The sequence below is a fragment of the Antedon bifida genome, chromosome 10, assembly GCF_963402885.1.
Source record: "Antedon bifida chromosome 10, ecAntBifi1.1, whole genome shotgun sequence".
In the NCBI taxonomy this organism is placed as follows: Eukaryota; Metazoa; Echinodermata; class Crinoidea; order Comatulida; family Antedonidae; genus Antedon; species Antedon bifida.
Window position 1 is genome coordinate 14199026 of NC_136235.1, and position 20196 is coordinate 14219221.

At 30.2% G+C, this 20196-nt stretch overlaps 1 long non-coding RNA gene across 3 annotated transcripts; it reads left to right on the forward strand.

Moving 5' to 3' along the window:
• Positions 1-2416: 2416 nt before the first annotated feature.
• LOC144853878 (uncharacterized) lies at positions 2417-4506 on the forward strand. 3 transcript variants are annotated; one of them, XR_013614452.1, is made up of 4 exons: positions 2426-2698; positions 3228-3358; positions 3724-3819; positions 4377-4506. It is a non-coding gene; the product is annotated as an uncharacterized LOC144853878 (long non-coding RNA). The 3 variants fall into 3 exon arrangements; XR_013614453.1 differs by lacking the exon at positions 3724-3819 and having other exon boundaries at positions 2417-2698; XR_013614451.1 differs by lacking the exon at positions 3228-3358.
• The last annotated feature ends 15690 nt before the right edge of the window (positions 4507-20196 follow it).

Here is a 20196-nt window from a genome sequence, read left to right on the forward strand (position 1 = left end):
GATATTCTTGTAATACTTATTTTGAGAAATATTTTACTTAAAATAAGATGTTAATATCATAATATCCTTATCAAGACTATTTTTCTTAAAACAAGAATCGAAATATTCTTGTAAATACTTATTTTGAGAAATATTTTTCTTAAAATAAGATGTTAATATTATACTATCCTTATCAAGAATATTTTTCTTAAATCAAGAATCGCAATATTCTTGAAAATACTTGTTTTGAGAAATATTTTACTTAAAATAAGAAGTCAATTTCACACTACCCTTATCAAGATAATTTTTACTTGAATCAAGATTCACAATATTCTTTAAAATACTTATTTTGAGAAATGTTTCACTTAAAATAAGAAGTCAATATCATACTATCTTATCAAGACTATTTTTACTTGAATCAAGATTCGCAATATTCTTAAAAATACTTATTTTGAGAAATGTTTCACTTAAAATAAGAAGTCAATATCATACTATCCTATCAAGACTATTTTTGCTTGAATTGAGATTCGCAATATTCTCAAAAATACTTATTTTGAGAAATGTTTCACTTAAAATAAGAAGTCAATATCATACTATCTTATCAAGACTATTTTTGCTTGAATTCAGATTCGCAATAATTTTTAAAATACTTATTTTGAGAAATGCTTTACTTAAAATAGATTGTCAATATCATACTATCTTATCAAGACTATTTTTGCTTGAATTCAGATTCGCAATAATTTTAAAATACTTATTTTGAGAAATGTTTTACTTAAAATAGATTGTCAATATCATACTATCTTATCAAGACTATTTTTGCTTAAATTGAGATTCGCAATATTTTTAAAAAAACTTATTTTGAGAAATGTTTTACTCAACATAAGAAGTCAATATCATACTATCCTATCAAGACTATTTTTGCTTGAATTGAGATTCGCAATATTTAAAAAAATACTTATTTTGAGAAATATTTTACTTAAAATAGATTGTCAATATCATACTATCTTATCAAGACTGTTTTTGCTTAAATTGAGATTCGCAATATTTTAAAAAATACTTATTTTGAGAAATGTTTTACTCAACATAAGAAGTCATAATAATACTATCCTATCAAGACTATTTTTGCTTGAATCAAGATTTGCAATATTCTTAAAAATACTTATTTTGAGAATGTTTTACTTAAAATAGATTGTCAATATCCTTATATACACACAACTGTAGAGCAGTTAGCACTTCAGTTTCAACTGATGAAAGAATCTGGGTAATCAAGCTGTGCTTTGAATAATGATTGCACTGCAACCTAAAGAAAATAATATTGATTTAATATTTTTTTATAAATATTCAAGTTAATATGCTTAAAAACTAAGTTGTGCTTTAGTTGGGGAGCTATGCAATGTAACAATGAAATTGGTCCAAAAAAATGCAACATAAACTTTTAGAGTGTATAATGCCGGGGGCCTAGAATAGTACCCAAAGTCCTATAGTTACTATAGGTAATAGTCTTGTATAACAGTACCAGCTAGGCCTAGGAAATAGACGTACGTATTTCTCTAATAAAAAATAGTTTAAAATGCATAATTGTTGTAATTTTGAAGTAAAATAGCTTACCTGTGGAATCTTGTTTCCTTCCTTTAATTTTAGTAGAAAGAAAGCAGTATTTTTTTAATACTATTATCTGCTTGTTCATCCTCTAGTTAGTAGGCCTTCTTGCTGAACATCAACAAGATCATTATATTAAATAATCATTAACAGTGAGTAACAATACTAGAATTATCGGTACTATCGTCAGTTGATAAATCATCCCTTTTTTAATTGTTGTTTTCTTCATTAACTTCGTCAGTCTCCGGGTCTAGCTAGGCCTAGTTCTACTTCATCCTCAATTGGCATCCTCGTTTTCTCCAGGCATACTGATGTTACCATCGTCAACTGCAGGAGGTTGCCGATTGTTATACTCGTCTTTAAAATGGCGTCTTATGACATGCTTGTAAAACGAATTGTAAATTCCAAAGCTTGCCGGGCAACCACCAATTCCATATGTTATTCGAAAATTCGGAATATTTCCATGAATTGAATTATAATGCCTTAGCAATAAATATAGAGTAGGCCTAGATAGGCGCGTTAAACGTACAATTCAGCGTACAACAAGTTGAACAAGACCACATTTTCTTCAATGAAGGCTAAGCAACCAGGCTTAGGCCTAGCCTAGCCTAGACCTGTTGTGATTGTATATACAGATTGGGAAATGTGTCATCATGATGGATGGAGAAAATTCCTCCATTATTCATAAATCAACAATCACAATACTGTACCTACTTCGGTTTACTGGCACCAACTTGTCGCATTTTTCGGACTGCCACAAACATGTGTCATTATTTATGTATGTCGTATTACTGTTGGTCCAGACGTTTTATAGATTTGCTTTAACGTTGAGCAGTATAATGACCTTATACATTCTGGGGTAAAGGCCAGCGATAACTTTTTGGATAGTTGTTGAAACAACACTGTGTGGGGTCGATGACCCAGCTAGCTCCCGGATCATGGCCAACGGTTTTTTTTTAAGTAATCATTCAAAATCTAGAGTTTATAAGTAAAAGACACCTTTCATCGCAATTTATATATTCAATGCTTCAATAGTAAGATTAGTCTAATATAATGTCGAAGGAAGACGTTTTGTCGAAGATCCGAGAAATAGATGATGAAGTGGCCAACATTTTAACAGGTTCGTCAATAATAATTAGGCCTAGGCCTAGGCCTATATTTTAATAATATTTTTTTTAATCTACCACTGCCAGCAGTCTAGGCCTAACCTAGGCCTAGGCGGCTAGGCTCCCTTCCTAGTTAGTTGGTCTAGCCTACTATGCCTGTACTGACAGGAGGTGTATAGGTATAGCTTAGCATTTTAGTTCAGACATTGACAGAGAGGACAAATATTGTCGGACCTAGGCTATTTCAGCTAGGTATATGGCCTAATATTAATAATAAATAATAGACTATAATGTAACAGTTATTTTGTAATGTAGCCATGAAATATCTACGAAGGATTTGTTTTAAGGTAGATGTATATGAATAACTAAGTGTTTAATTATATTGTATTTGTTTTGCCATTATTTCAATTAATGCCCTCATATTTATATACACATATTCCAATGAGAAATATAATGACATTTAAAAAAACCATTGTACTGCATAACTAAAATTGTTATATCAAATTTCTTTTTAAAAAAAACGTTATTTAAATTATTTTTTAGATAATTGAAGAAGTTCGAGGAATCAAAAACAAAAGAAAGCTTTTTAAAAAAGTGCTTAGCAAATTTGTCCGAAGAAGTGAATAATATAGTTTATTTTGGTATTTCAAAAAGAAACACCAGTCCTCCATCTGGTAAGTACAGTGTATGTTGTTATGCCTTTATCTATTCATAAATAGTTTTATAATGGTAATGAGGAAAATACGTGTACATATTGTGTACGTATTTAACAGCTTGGTTTCACCGTTCAAGCTAGTGTCATGCACTCCTCCCTTTAACAACTAAAATTAAATAAATGACTTATGAATAATAATTTTTGACAGATTAATGCTCTCCTGGCCAGCCCACCCTTTCCCCTTCCTTTTACCTTGACTACCTACAAAACTGTAGGCTACATTAACAATTTGAGCTATATCAAGTTTATGTCCGTACATTATTCCACTCATTTATTAATTTAAATAAATTTATATAATGTTTTCAATTTGTTATTTTTGTTTAGGTTCAAAGATAACCCATATATTGTCAAATCTGTCAAACATATTTGTTGGGAAAAAATCGTCAATAAAAGTCTGCCGACCTTGTAGACAACCTGAAGGTATTTAGTGTTTTTAAAATTTAAAATAATATTATGTACATTAAAAAAAAAGTTGTCTTTAGTTGAAAAGTGTTTTTTAAAAATCAAATTTATCGTAGCTTAAAATTTGAGGTATATGTTTACAATAATTTATTAAAATCAAACAATTAAACAAAATTTACATTTAATTGTATGATTGTTATTATAAACATATTGATACGGAATAAAAGCATCAATCAGGATTGAGCACCGTTTTGCATATTGTCTTCCTAAATAGTAATATTAAAAATAAATTTAGACCCTAATTATTTAACTAAAAATAAGAATAATAGATATACTGCCAGGCCTTTCTTTGGGATCGGTATAAACAGGCAACGTTTGTAATTAAAAAATTCAAATGCATATTCCACCCACCCTTATGTCTTATAATGTAAAATTCTTCTTACCACTGTTCTAATATTGCGTCATGTTTTTGTGTTTACCGCCCCAGATATAGGACTCTAAAAACCATACTGTACCCAATTACAGTAATAGTTTTATAAATACTAAAACTATTATTAATCTCTTTTCATGTTTAGGAACATGAATGAAGATCCAGCAACCTGGTCTTCACGCCGATCAGGCAATATGCCGGTATTGCTTTTGGACACAGAAATGGCCTACATTAAAGTTGAGCAAACAATTCTAACTACAATGGAGAAAGCAAAATTAGATGAGGCTCTAGTTACTCTCCTCTCCACTTTTTACCTTCTGGATTTCGATTATCCAAAATGACAAGAAGTAGGCCTCACTATCCTTCAACAGTTAGTGATTGGTGATGAAGAGACACCTGTACACTTGGCAAAGGCTGTTGAAGCATCATTAATAGACATTAGTAAATTTAAAGACACCTAATAGTTTAAAGCCCAGGTGCGGGAGAAGAATTTTACGAAATTTGTATTTGACCATTTTAATGTTTTTAAGTTTTCTTTTGATGGCATTTAATTATTAATAAAAACAAGTTTTTTTTAAAGAAGTTGTATATATTATTGTACCTAATGTCATATTTGTACGTAAATTGTAGTTCTTAATGAAAATAACAGTATTGTTAATATTATGTTTTATAACATTCTTGAATTTATTTGTTTAAGTAAAATATTACTTAAAATGAGTATTCATTTATCATTCTTAAAATTAATTTTTAATGATTTATATTTTATAGAATTCTTGTTTCAGGCAATTTTTTTCCCAATATAAGTAAGAATTTATGAATTTTAAACAAGAATTCTACAAATAAAAATCGGAATATTCTTACTTATTTTAAGAAATATCTTGCTTAAAACAAGAATTCAACAAATAAAAATCGGAATATTCTTACTTATTTTAAGAAATATCTTGCTTGAAACAAGAATTCTACAAATAAAAATCGGAATATTCTTACTTATTTTAAGAAATATCTTGCTTGAAACAAGAATTCAACAAATAAAAATCGGAATATTCTTACTTATTTTAAGAAATATCTTGCTTAAAACAAGAATTCTAAAAAATACAAATCGGAATATTCTTACTTATTTTAAGAAATATCTTGCTTAAAACAAGAATTCTAAAAAATACAAATCGGAATATTCTTACTTATTTTAAGAAATATATTGCTTGAAACAAGAATTCTACAAATAAAAATCGGAACATTCTTACTTATTTTAAGAAATATATTGCTTGAAACAAGAATACTAAAAATACAAATCGGAATATTCTTACTTATTTTAAGAAAAATATTGCTTGAAACAAGAATTCTACAAATAAAAATCGGAATATTCTTACTTATTTTAAGAAATATATTGCTTGAAACAAGAATACTAAAAATAAAAATCGGAATATTCTTACTTATTTTAAGGAAAATTTTGCTTAAAACAAGAATTCTAGAAAATACAAATCGGAATATTCTTGCTTATTTTAAGAAATATACTGCTTGAAACAAGAATTCAAAAAATACAAATCGGAATATTCTTACTTATTTTAAGAATAATATTGCTTGAAACAAGAATTCAAAAAATACAAATCGGAATATTCTTACTTATTTTAAGAAAAATATTGCTTGAAATAAGAATTAAAAAAATACAAATGGGAATATTCTTACTTATTTTAAGAAATATATTGCTTGAAACAAGAATTCTATAAAATACAAATCGGAATATTCTTACTTATTTTAAGACAAATATTGCTTGAAACAAGAACTCTATAAAATAAAATTCGGTAAATTCTTACTTATTTCAAGAAAAATATTACTGGAAACAAGAATTCTGTAAAAAAAAAATCGGAATATTCTTACCTACTTTAAGAAAAATATTGCTTGAATCAAGAATTCTATCAAATAAATTGAGAAAAATATTGCTTGAAACAAGAATTCTATTTTAAAAAGTCGGTAAATTGTTACTTATTTTAAGACAGATACTGCTTAAAACAAGAATGAAAAAACAATTAAATTCTTGGTAAGAATATTGTTCTTAAAGTATTATTTCTTGGTAAGAATAATTTTCTTGATAAGAATTTGTGTGATTCTTGTTAAGAATTTTACGATTCTTGGTAAGTAAAAAAGTATTGAAATACGGACAAGTCAAAATTTACTTGTTTCAAGAAATATTTTGCTTGAAACAAGTTTTTTTTTTCTTAAAACAAGAATCAGAATTTTGCTGTGTAAGGGTAAATTATTCCAAAGTTGAGCTCCATTAAAAGAAATTCTAAATTTACCAGCATCTGTGCGAGCTTTCGGAATTGCAAAATTATATCTATTACTAAATCTGGTACTAGCATTATGTGTAATTAAATAAAAGTATTCCATTGTTTGATGTGGTGTTTTGCCGTTAATTTGGTCATGAACAAACTTAACTATACTTAATTCAAACAACTTAATTATACTTTTAGCAATATTTACTCAATTTTAGGAGAATGAAAAAAATAACACAAATAAACAATAGATCTAGACGTTCCAATATCGAGTACCATCAGTATCACTGGATTTGTATTTGTCTCGAAACGCCAGTTCCTGCACGGAAATTACCTTACTTAAATATATATTGTTCCCTAACAATGTTGTTTTTTTTAAAGCTCAGGTACAGGCATGACTTTTAAATATAATATCTGGTTAATTGTACATAAATCAAATATTTTCAACTGAAATCAAGACAAAAAAACATGAATTTCCCTTAATATAGTCAAATACAAATTTTGGCAAAATTCTGCCATAAAAACCAGGAAGACTTTTTTTTAGTAGTTAGGTAGTTTAACCTAATGTAATAACATGTCTGGTGACTCCCTAGAAGGTGAAAAAAGATGGTGGATATACGGTGGATAATTTTTGCTATAGCATGAAAATAAAAATCTGAAGTTGAATAAAAATACCAGAAATGTCAAATTCAAGTTATATTACCTATATTTAGTCATCTGATAACATTTTTTGACCCACCGTTTATTTTTCATAGCTTTTTAAATTGCCTCTCTATTTACAAAATTTGTGTACAAAAGAATAGAGATTTTACTGTATAATTTGAACTATCCCCCCACTGATAAGAAAGTGCTTATTTTCAACAACCTTGTGTAACACAAATAAAATCCCAAAAATTATGAAACATAGGGGAAACTATAGATCGATACTTATTGGAATGTATGATCAATAGAAATTTTTTGCCCGCACCTGGCCTTTAATATGCCATTTTAAATTATGTCACATAATAGTGATTATTAAAACTGTAAAATGGCCAATTCAAAGATTTTATTAATCTTTATTTTTCAGGTTTTTGGGGGACAATATATCTTTAACAATATCCTTTTTGGACAGATTGTCCTGTGCCCATAAGGCTACAAGAAGTTCTCTACAATCAGTTATTTTTCTAGCTTTTGCTTAAGCTTCATTCCGTGATATCCAGCCTAATCTCTTTCTTTCTCTACCGTGCGTCTCCAGATTGCTTTGTGTCGACTCGGAAACTTACTCGAGAAATACAATTTTCGATCCCCAGATCAATGGTCTGAGATGGTATTTCGAATCCACGCGTCGTCATTGGTCAAATTATTTGCATTGCACTTATATACAAACAGAACATGCATATTGATTGTCAGGAAAATCAATATATCGGTGACGTCATAAAAGCTTATTATAATCTTAAGCTGTCAACACTATCAACTAGTTTGAGAACAAATTGTGATGTGCCCAAATTATTATAGTAGTAATATGCTCAATCATTATAGTTTTTTTTATCTTTCGTGGGATCACCCACCTTTATTGTAATTTCTTCTCATTTTAAATGTATAATAGTATAAATAATTCTGTCATTCTTAAAACGATATAGATACATATTTGGCATAAATGTAAATATACTCTATACAGATTGAGCTATAATAGAATCATTGATAAAATAATTAGTGATACATTATACATATATTTAAAATTGTACTGTACAGATAAATGAAAATATTGCATATATTAAAACAGAATGAAATAAAATCAGGGTAAGTTCTCTAAAATGCTAGTTTTAACATTTTTCCATTTTTTGTCTGCTTTAATAAAATTGCATCCGTATTCATTTGTAATTAAGGATTTCAATTCAAATGCAAACAAATTCAATATAACTTTATGTTTTTTCTTTTTTTCTAATTTTTCCAAAATGCATGATTTGTAAATGCAAAATGTGAATAATGAAATAAGGTCATTTACAACTATGTTTTGTGTACCTGATATTATTTTATACAAATTGATAGTACCTTCTGTTGGAAAACACTTAAATATGAGGTCATTAAATTTAAGCCATACATTTTGATTTGCTGTATACCATTCAACTAGCATATGTAATTCACATTCAATTTCCTTTTTACATCTGTCACATATATTGTTTTCTACTATTTTCCAATCTTTAAGCCTTTTTTTACAAGGTAAAATATTGTGTAGTAATTTAAAATCATTATGTGCTTAAAGTTGTGTATTTTATTTGTCCATACTTCATACCAATCTAGTTCAGCATTATTGAACACTACTTCCCATTTTGCCTCTGCAATGGGATTGGTAGCTATTTCATTTACAAAAAGTGCCTATAATAAAATTGACCTTTGTTCTCTTTTCGGAACAAGGATTTCTCAACTGTGTTCACTTGTTCGTCATCGTATTGGTCACTCACTATAGATTCTTTCCATTCAATAGGTATGGCATTAATAAGAACCATGTATTCTATTAGACCATTTTGTCTTTTGGATAGAGTGGGTATTAAGACATCATGTGCTATTATTCTTTTATTTACTATAGTATCATTAATTAATTTATATCCAGAATGTAAGCATGTTTTCCATTAGTTGTAATATACCTATTTTCCCACAATTGTTGTTTTTTAATTTCTGCTACATTTATTGCACCATGTATTCTATTAGACCATTTTGTCTTTTGAATAGAGTGGATATTAAGACATCAGGTGCTATTATTATGTTATTTACTATAATATCATTAATCACTTTACATCCAGAATGTAAGCATGTTTTCCATTAGTTGTAATATACCTATTTTCCCACAATTGTTGTTTTTTAATTTCTGCTACATTTATTGGATTTCGACCTAAAATATTGTTGATGTGCACCACATCTTTTAACTTTTCTACATAAAAGTCTGATATACCTCTTAAAACTATGTGTTATTCTAAATTGAGTAGGCTTGTATTTACAGTATATTCAATGGGATACATATAATAGAGTGGTATGCACTTCCATTTACCGGGGTCTGGACTTAGAAGCCTTTTGATCCAACTTAACTTTAGAAATTTTACCATTGACTTAAAATTAACCATATTAAGACCACCTTCACACACTTGCTTGATGAAAGTTGTTCTTTTAATTTTTTCTTTTTTCTTTCCCCAAAAAAAACTATATATTATTGTTTCTACTTTGGGATAGACGTAGTGTGGAACATTTATTATACTTGCATTATATACAATTTTTGAAATGGCAAGTGTCTTATAATGATTGTAATTTTACCAAAGAATGTGAGGTTTCTTTTCTCCCACAACTTTAATACATTTTCTAGGTTAACAATTTTATTGTCCCAGTTCATTGCATTACATTTATCTTTATTGTAGCCTATATAAATCCCCAAAAATGTTACTGGTTCAATTGTCCATGTTATGTTACATGGTATTAAACAACTATTTTTATTTGACCCAATCCAGACACCTTTTGTTTTATATTTGTTTAAAGTCAAACCAGACACCTTACAGAAAATATCAACTTCATTATCAATAATTATAGTGATATGAGATCATCATGTCCATATTTGGGCACATCACCTTTTTTTTGTCACATATAAAGTTTGATAGTGTAGGGCGGAAATATTAAATAACACGCCTCTGTCGCTCTCTTTGCATTTTGCTAAGCTATACTTTTTATAACGTTAGCTTACATAAACATCTACATCTTCATGTTTTATAGCCATGTCAGTTTTGTTGTTAAAGACTAAAATATGTACGCGCATGTATGTGTATTATGTATGTACATAATATGAATATACGCCTACAATGACTGTTTTTTCGACAACTTTATTTGAGCGTTAAATTACGTTTACATTGTAACTAAGATACCGTTGAAATAAACAATTTAAGTTACCTAGATACAGTGCGTAATCAATAATCATCTCCTTCAATTCACTACACCATTTAACAATTAGCAATAATAAAATATTTATTTAAACACGGTAACTAGAAGATGACCTAGGCCGTAGCACGTATAGGTCAAAGAACAAGTGACCACCCTCAATATGTTTCTAATTATGTGAACTACTGTAGGGACGTTACTAAAATATAGGCTATGCACTTTAATAGGCCTTGTTACAACCGCTAATGTAGAAAACGCCAGCTAATGTCGAATCAACCGTTAATGTAGAACAATCCACCGCCGCTTATGTAGTAAAACCTCAAGCTTATGTAGTAAATAACAAGAAATATTTCTTACAAAAAACGCTGCTCGCTTATTGACGTAACAGTTTTAAAGATATATTGCCCCTCTGAAAAATATTTTTTATTTCAAATTTGTTTTTGAATGTGTCATTTTATTGTCACATAATAGTTATTTTACCTGAAAAAAATGTAATTTAATGCAAAAAATACTTAAATTGTCTGTCAGACAATGGCTTTTGGGTTATAATTAAACGTTTCTTTTCTCTTTTTATACGTGAATGAATATAATTTTTTTGTTACAGAAGTGAATAACTTTTAATATGAAACACAGATTCAATTTCTGTCACTTTAGTTTAATTTTATTGCTAATGTCAAGATACTTCAAGTGTGAAGTATCCTATTACAAACAAAAACTTTAATGGACTGATTTGATAATAATTCAATGATTAACTGACAGCGAATTACAGTATTTTATATCGGTTCAATCTGTTGATTCGCGTCAACCAATCAAAGGACAAGAATCCAAAATCGTTTAACCGTGAGCCCTCATAGACTCTTTTCCCAGACGTTTTTTGGGTCCAGCAGCTGGGACCTATAAGTTATAGTCGAGAATCCTTTTTAGCAAAAACGTCAGTGTCTAGTACTATAACTGCTGCTTGCTTTCAGCTTATAACTGAGTCATCTCTTGTGACGTAGCGGGCTAGAGCAGCAGCGTGAAAATCAACACAAGCTAATGTAGAAACAGTCAACAGCTTATGTAGTAACGAAAATTGCCTCCCAGCTCATGTAGTTACTATCGCCAGCTAATGTAGAAAATGTTATATATTTTACAAAAATGTCTAATTCATGTGCAAGCATCGATCTTTACTTAGCTATCAGTCTTTCCACCTCTCGTAAGCAACCAACTTTCTAAAACCACCACACATCGTAATAAGCTACCATCTCTGTTAAGGGACCGCTTCTCATAATCGACCACCTCTCGTAAGGGATCACCTCCTCTCATAAGGGACCGCTTCTCATAATCGACCACCTCTCGTAAGCGACCACCTCTCTTAACGACCACACCTCTCGTAAGTGACCACCTCTTTTAAGGGACCACGACCTCTTTTCTATAGTTGCACTATAGTCTATTACAGGCTTAATTTAGCCTTCGGCCAACTCAGAAAGCACCGAGTTTGACCTGTACTCGATCAAAGATGCTTAATATCTACCATACGTAATGCTAAAGTATTCACCCAATTCAACCATTCGCTGGATTGTGCAAATTCTTACCGAACATCTTAAGACATAACGTGAAATAAAATTTAAGCTATTTGCATGTTATATATTGTGCGCTACTATACCCATTTTGGTTGTACTTGAGTACAGTGATAAATAAATAGGATTTGGTTTAGCACTGTGCGCTACTATACCCATTTTGGTTGCATTTCAGCACAGTGATATTAAATAGGATTTAGTAGCACTGTGCTCTCCCATTCTGGATGTACTTAAACACAGTGATAATAAATGGTTTTTAGTTAGCACTGTGCGCTACTATACCCATTTTGGTTGTACTTGAGTACAGTGATAAATAAATAGGATTTGGTTTAGCACTGTGCGCTACTATACCCATTTTGGTTGTTTTTTAGCACAGTGATAATAAGTTGGATTTAGTTTAGCACTGTGCGCTACTATACCCATTCTGGTTGTAGTTAAGCATAATGATAATAAATAGGATTTAGTTTAGCACTGTGCACTACACTATACCCATTTTGGCAATACTTGAGCACAGTGATAATAAATAGGAGAAATAACATTTTCTCCGGATCAGTGGTCATGAGATGGTATTTCAAATCCACGCGGCGTCGTTGGTCAAATTATTTATTTCTTTGTGTTGCGTCGTATTGGGAACCTGACTTTGTATATAAGTTATTTTGTTTGCAGCGTGCAGAAAGGGTTTCTAGATAGGTATATACAAAAAAGAACATGCATATTTATTTTCAGGGAAATCGATATATCGGTGACGTCATAAAAGCTTATTATAATCTTATTCTTAGTTATATTTATCTTCATGGGCGAAATTTATTAAATAACAAGTCCTCAGTGTCGCTATCTGCAATTTGCCATGTAATAGTTTGATGGTATTTGCTTACATAAACATCTACAGCTTCATGTTTTTATAGCCATGTCAGTTTTGTTGTTAAAGACTGAAATATGTACGCGCATGTATGTGTATTATGTATGTACATAATAATATAATATATATTATAATAACAATATTATAACTAACGCTATCTTGTTGCGATTTGTTTATTAATAACGCTATATTATTCAAATTAATTAATAATTAAGACTGACATAATTAGGTACTTTATATGGACATGATATGCACAATAAAAAAGTACTTATAAGACCGTAACACACATCGATCTTTATCGGTGTGTGTTTATATTTTACTCTCTTAAACGAAGACATAATCAATAATAATAACATAATTTATTAATTATAGTCTTAGTATCTTTATCTTCGTGGACGGGAATATTTTAAATAACACGCCCTCAGTCATTTTCGGCAAGCATTAATTTTTATTGCGTTCACTCGACTCGGATGCATCTTTAACTTTTCTTAGCCATGACAATTTTTTATAAAGAATATAATATGTGCGTGCATGTATATGATAATAGAAAAATAACAATAAGTCATGAATTTATTTTAAATTCATTTCTAGGTTAAAAATAGCAATAACGCTAGTATTAAAATTAATTTTATACACATTGTCCTGACTAATTAAATACGTTATATATAATACAACACTGTACTTTTATTTAATAACACACACAAGTGAACTTTATAGTATTTTATTACCTTAAACAAAAGACATAATCAATAACTTACATAATTAATGACTTATAACTTATGATATGGCTAAAGCCTTTGACAGGGTCTTATTCAAACTTCAACAATTTGGTCTAAATCACGATTTAAAAGTTATTTATCGGACAGGTTTCAGAGAGATATTGTAATATTTATTGCCATCCATATAAAAAAGTAGACAGATCAAACAATTTGTACAACAATAATACAAGGAAAATAAGTTACATATATGGAATAGCAGAGGATAACCCTTTAAGCTCAAGGGCTTGTTTCAGAAGGGGTCCTCAACATAAAAACTTATATTATCGTAAAATTTCTGACCTTACAGTACTCTTCTCTATATCGGTAGATGCGCGTTTTCTTGTATTTTTTAAGATAGGCATCCCTTACATTAATTCGCCTTAAAATGTCAGGTGTCATTCAGGGTTGGGAAGATTGTCGAATCCGGACTTCTTTGACAGGTGCAACTTCATCTAAAGCTGTATTGAAGATTTTACACAATGCTTCCCATGATTCGTCTACAGATCGAGCGTTGTAGACTTAATTCCAATTTGACTTTTTCAATAAAAATAAATAATAATTTGCTGCTGTGCCGGACACATTTCCAGGTGATGTCAAAGGGATTTCATTCACATGGACAGTGATGTCGTTTGTTTCTGAATTTGTACTAAAAGGAATTGTTCAGTTGCGGAAGAGCACATAAGTGGCATACCCAGTCTGACGGTCTACTTTTGAAGAACTTCCTAAAAATAAATGCATCAATTGATAGGCAACATGAAAATGTCTAAGACAAATGTAACACTGTAGTTGCTGTCTATTTCTAGTAATCTTAGAGTCACAAACTTGACAATGAATTGGCATTACATAATTGACTTCACCAGTTGGATGTTCTGTAGGTCCTGGGTTAGGTTGAATGTCACCACATTCAGTAAGATCTATATTATATGAGGCAACAGAGTTGCGATCATATAGGATCCTAGTTTTAGAAAACTTATGGTTCCTAGACCTAACAACATGTGCAGGTAAAACTGAATTAAATTGGAAATTCACAAATACCTTATTTCTGTAAAGAACACCATCACTAACTAACATCACCAGTAGTATAAAGGTCAATGGAAAGTATTTAAATAGTAAAAGTATGTGTATTATGTATGTACATAATAGGAAAATACGCATTTTTTCGACAACTTTATTTGAGCGTTAAATTACGTTTACATTGTAATTAAGATACCGTTGAAATAAAGCATTTAAGTTACCTAGATACAGTGCGTAATCAATAATCATATCCTTCAATTCACTACACCATTTAACAATTAGTAACAATAAAATATTTATTGAAACACGGTAATTTTTTATGTTTTCGTGAATTCAAATTCGATGATTTACACAAGATGACATGGGCCGTAGCACGTATAGGTCAAAGAACAAGTGACTACCCTCAATATGTAATATGTTTCTAATTATGTGAACTACTGTAGGGACGTTACTAAAATATAGGCTGTGCACTTTCACAGGCCTGTAGTTTAATCCGCATAATTCACATAGCCCATATGTGTTGACGTTTCTCAATAACAGGCAAGTTGCACTATTACAGGCTTAGTTTAGCCTTCGGCCAACTCGATCAAAGATATGCTTTATATCTACTATACGTAGGCATAATGCTAAAGTATTCACTCAATTCAACCATACGCTGGATTGTGTAAATTCTTACCGAACATCATAAGACATAACGTGAAATAAAATTTAAGCCATTTGTATGTTATATATTGTGCGCTACTATACCCTGTCTGTACTTGAGCACAGTAATAATAAATAGGATTTAGTTTAGCACTGTGCGCTACTATACCCTGTACTTGAGCAAAGTGATAATAAATAGGATTTAGTTTAGCACTGTGATCTACTATACCCATTTTGGTTGTACTTGAGCAAAGTGATAAAAAATAGGATTTATAGTTTAACACTGTGCGCTACTATACCCATTTTGGCATTACTTGAGCACAGTGATAATAAATAGGATTTAGTTTAACACTGTGCGCTACTATACCCTGTACTTGAGCAAAGTGATAATAAATAGGATTTAGTTTAGCACTGTGATCTACTATACCCATTTTGGTTGTACTTGAGCAAAGTGATAAAAAATAGGATTTATAGTTTAACACTGTGCGCTACTATACCCATTTTGGCATTACTTGAGCACAGTGATAATAAATAGGATTTAGTTTAACACTGTGCGCTACTATACCCATTTTGGCATTACTTGAGCACAGTGATAATAAATAGGATTTAGTTTAGCACTGTGCGCTACTATACCCATTTTGGTTGTACTCTTGAGTACAGTGATAAATAAATATGATTTGCTTTAGCACTGTGCGCTACTATACCCATTTTGGCTGCATTTGAGCACAGTGATAATAAATCGGTATTCGTTTAGCACTGTGCGCTACTATACCCATTTTGGCATTACTTGAGCACAGTGATATTAAATAGGATTTAGTTTAGCACCGTGCGCTCCCATTCTGGTTGTACTTAGCCTAAACACGGTGATAATAAATAGTTTTTAGTTTAGCACTGTGATCTACTATACCTATTTTGGTTGTACTTGAGCACAGTGATAATAAATTGAATTTAGTTTAGCACTGTGCGCTACTATACCCATTTTGGTTGTACTCTTGAGTACAGTGATAAACTAGAAAGCCACTCCGAGAGTGCATACCTCCGCGTGTTTGATTTAGGCTAATTTCACTACAAGCATGTGTATGCGAATTTGATGTAATGGTTATGTAACCAGCCTTTCAACTAACAGATTCTGTTGACTAACAATAGAACAGCAACAGCACAAACGGGTGAATGTGAAACGGGTGAATTTCTTGAAAGAAATAGGTTTTTAAAAACTACTCGTATCAAAAAACCTGTAAATAAAATTAATTTAAGATTTAAAATTATAAATCACAAATTATAACTCTTGCCTTTTGTACAAAAATGAAATTTTTTGGACAAGTAGTTCTCGATAAAATGCAATTTTAGTTTACTTGTTAATTTAAGACTGCTCGTCGGCTTTTGAAAAAAATCTGTCCTATCTTTTAACACCAGCAGGTCTGAAAAGTATACTAAAAACATGAATTTCCCTTAATATAGTCAAATACAAATTTTGGCAAAATTCTGCCATAAAAACCAGGAAGACTTTTTTTTAGTAGTTAGGTAGTTTAACCTAATGTAATAACATGTCTGGTGACTCCCTAGAAGGTGAAAAAAGATGGTGGATATACGGTGGATAATTTTTGCTATAGCATGAAAATAAAAATCTGAAGTTGAATAAAAATACCAGAAATGTCAAATTCAAGTTATATTACCTATATTTAGTCATCTGATAACATTTTTTGACCCATCGTTTATTTTTCATAGCTTTTTAAATTGCCTCTCTATTTACAAAATTTGTGTACAAAAGAATAGAGATTTTACTGTATAATTTGAACTATCCCCCCACTGATAAGAAAGTGCTTATTTTCAACAACCTTGTGTAACACAAATAAAATCCCAAAAATTATGAAACATAGGGGAAACTATAGATCGATACTTATTGGAATGTATGATCAATAGAAATTTTTTGCCCGCACCTGGCCTTTAATATGCCATTTTAAATTATGTCACATAATAGTGATTATTAAAACTGTAAAATGGCCAATTCAAAGATTTTATTAATCTTTATTTTTCAGGTTTTTGGGGGACAATATATCTTTAACAATATCCTTTTTGGACAGATTATCCTGTGCCCATAAGGCTACAAGAAGTTCTCTACAATCAGTTATTTTTCTAGCTTTTGCTTAAGCTTCATTCCGTGATATCCAGCCTAATCTCTTTCTTTCTCTACCGTGCGTCTCCAGATTGCTTTGTGTCGACTCGGAAACTTACTCGAGAAATACAATTTTCGATCCCCAGATCAATGGTCTGAGATGGTATTTCGAATCCACGCGTCGTCATTGGTCAAATTATTTGCATTGCACTTATATACAAACAGAACATGCATATTGATTGTCAGGAAAATCAATATATCGGTGACGTCATAAAAGCTTATTATAATCTTAAGCTGTCAACACTATCAACTAGTTTGAGAACAAATTGTGATGTGCCCAAATTATTATAGTAGTAATATGCTCAATCATTATAGTTTTTTTTATCTTTCGTGGGATCACCCACCTTTATTGTAATTTCTTCTCATTTTAAATGTATAATAGTATAAATAATTCTGTCATTCTTAAAACGATATAGATACATATTTGGCATAAATGTAAATATACTCTATACAGATTGAGCTATAATAGAATCATTGATAAAATAATTAGTGATACATTATACATATATTTAAAATTGTACTGTACAGATAAATGAAAATATTGCATATATTAAAACAGAATGAAATAAAATCAGGGTAAGTTCTCTAAAATGCTAGTTTTAACATTTTTCCATTTTTTGTCTGCTTTAATAAAATTGCATCCGTATTCATTTGTAATTAAGGATTTCAATTCAAATGCAAACAAATTCAATATCACTTTATGTTTTTTCTTTTTTTCTAATTTTTCCAAAATGCATGATTTGTAAATGCAAAATGTGAATAATGAAATAAGGTCATTTACAACTATGTTTTGTGTACCTGATATTATTTTATACAAATTGATAGTACCTTCTGTTGGAAAACACTTAAATATGAGGTCATTAAATTTAAGCCATACATTTTGATTTGCTGTATACCATTCAACTAGCATATGTAATTCACATTCAATTTCCTTTTTACATCTGTCACATATATTGTTTTCTACTATTTTCCAATCTTTAAGCCTTTTTTTACAAGGTAAAATATTGTGTAGTAATTTAAAATTAAATTGTGCAATTCTATTTATGTGCTTAAAGTTGTGTATTTTATTTTTCCATACTTCATACCAATCTAGTTCATCATTATTGAACACTACTTCTCATTTTGCCTCTGCAATGGGATTGGTAGCTATTTCATTTACAAAGTGCCTATAATAAAATTGACCTTTGTTCTCTTTTCGGAACAAGGATTTCTTAATTGTGTTCACTTGTTCGTCATTGTATTGGTCACTCGCAATAGATTCTTTCCATTCAATAGGTATGGCATTAATAAGAACCATGTATTCTATTAGACCATTTTGTCTTTTGAATAGAGTGGGTATTAAGACATCAGGTGCTATTATTCTTTTATTTACTATAGTATCATTAATTAATTTATATCCAGAATGTAACCATGTTTCAAAATATATTGATTTTCCATTAGTTGTAATATACCTATTTTCCCACAATTGTTGTTTTTTAATTTCTGCTACATTTATTGGATTTCGACCTAAAATATTGTTGATGTGCACCACATCTTTTAACTTTTCTATATAAAAGTCTGATAAACCTCTTAAAACTATGTGTTATTCTAAATTGAGTAGGCTTGTATTTACAGTATATTCAATGGGATACATATAATAGAGTGGTATGCACTTCCATTTACCGGGGTCTAGACTTAGAAGCCTTTTGATCCAACTTAACTTTAGAAATTTTACCATTGACTTAAAATTAACCATATTAAGACCACCTTCACACACTTGCTTGATGAAAGTTGTTCTTTTAATTTTTTCTTTTTTCTTTCCCCAAAAAAACTATATATTATTGTTTCTACTTTGGGATAGACGTAGTGTGGAACATTTATTATACTTGCATTATATACAATTTTTGAAATGGCAAGTGTCTTATAATGATTGTAATTTTACCAAAGAATGTGAGGTTTCTTTTCTCCCACAACTTTAATACATTTTCTAGGTTAACAATTTTATTGTCCCAGTTCATTGCATTACATTTATCTTTATTGTAGCCTATATAAATTCCCAAAAATGTTACTGGTTCAATTGTCCATGTTATGTTACATGGTATTAAACAACTATTTTTATTTGACCCAATCCAGACACCTTTTGTTTTATATTTGTTTAAAGTCAAACCAGACACCTTACAGAAAATATCAAATTCATTATCAATAATTATAGTGATATGAGATCATCATGTCCATATTTGAGCACATCACCTTTTTTTTGTCACATAAAGTTTGATAGTGTAGGGCGGAAATATTAAATAACACGCCTCTGTCGTTCTCTTTGCATTTTGCTAAGCTATACTTTTTATAACGTTAGCTTACATAAACATCTACATCTTCATGTTTTATAGCCATGTCAGTTTTGTTGTTAAAGACTAAAATATGTACGCGCATGTATGTGTATTATGTATGTACATAATATGAATATACGCCTACAATGACTGTTTTTTCGACAACTTTATTTGAGCGTTAAATTACGTTTACATTGTAACTAAGATACCGTTGAAATAAACAATTTAAGTTACCTAGATACAGTGCGTAATCAATAATCATCTCCTTCAATTCACTACACCATTTAACAATTAGCAATAATAAAATATTTATTTAAACACGGTAACTAGAAGATGACCTAGGCCGTAGCACGTATAGGTCAAAGAACAAGTGACCACCCTCAATATGTTTCTAATTATGTGAACTACTGTAGGGACGTTACTAAAATATAGGCTATGCACTTTAATAGGCCTTGTTACAACCGCTAATGTAGAAAACGCCAGC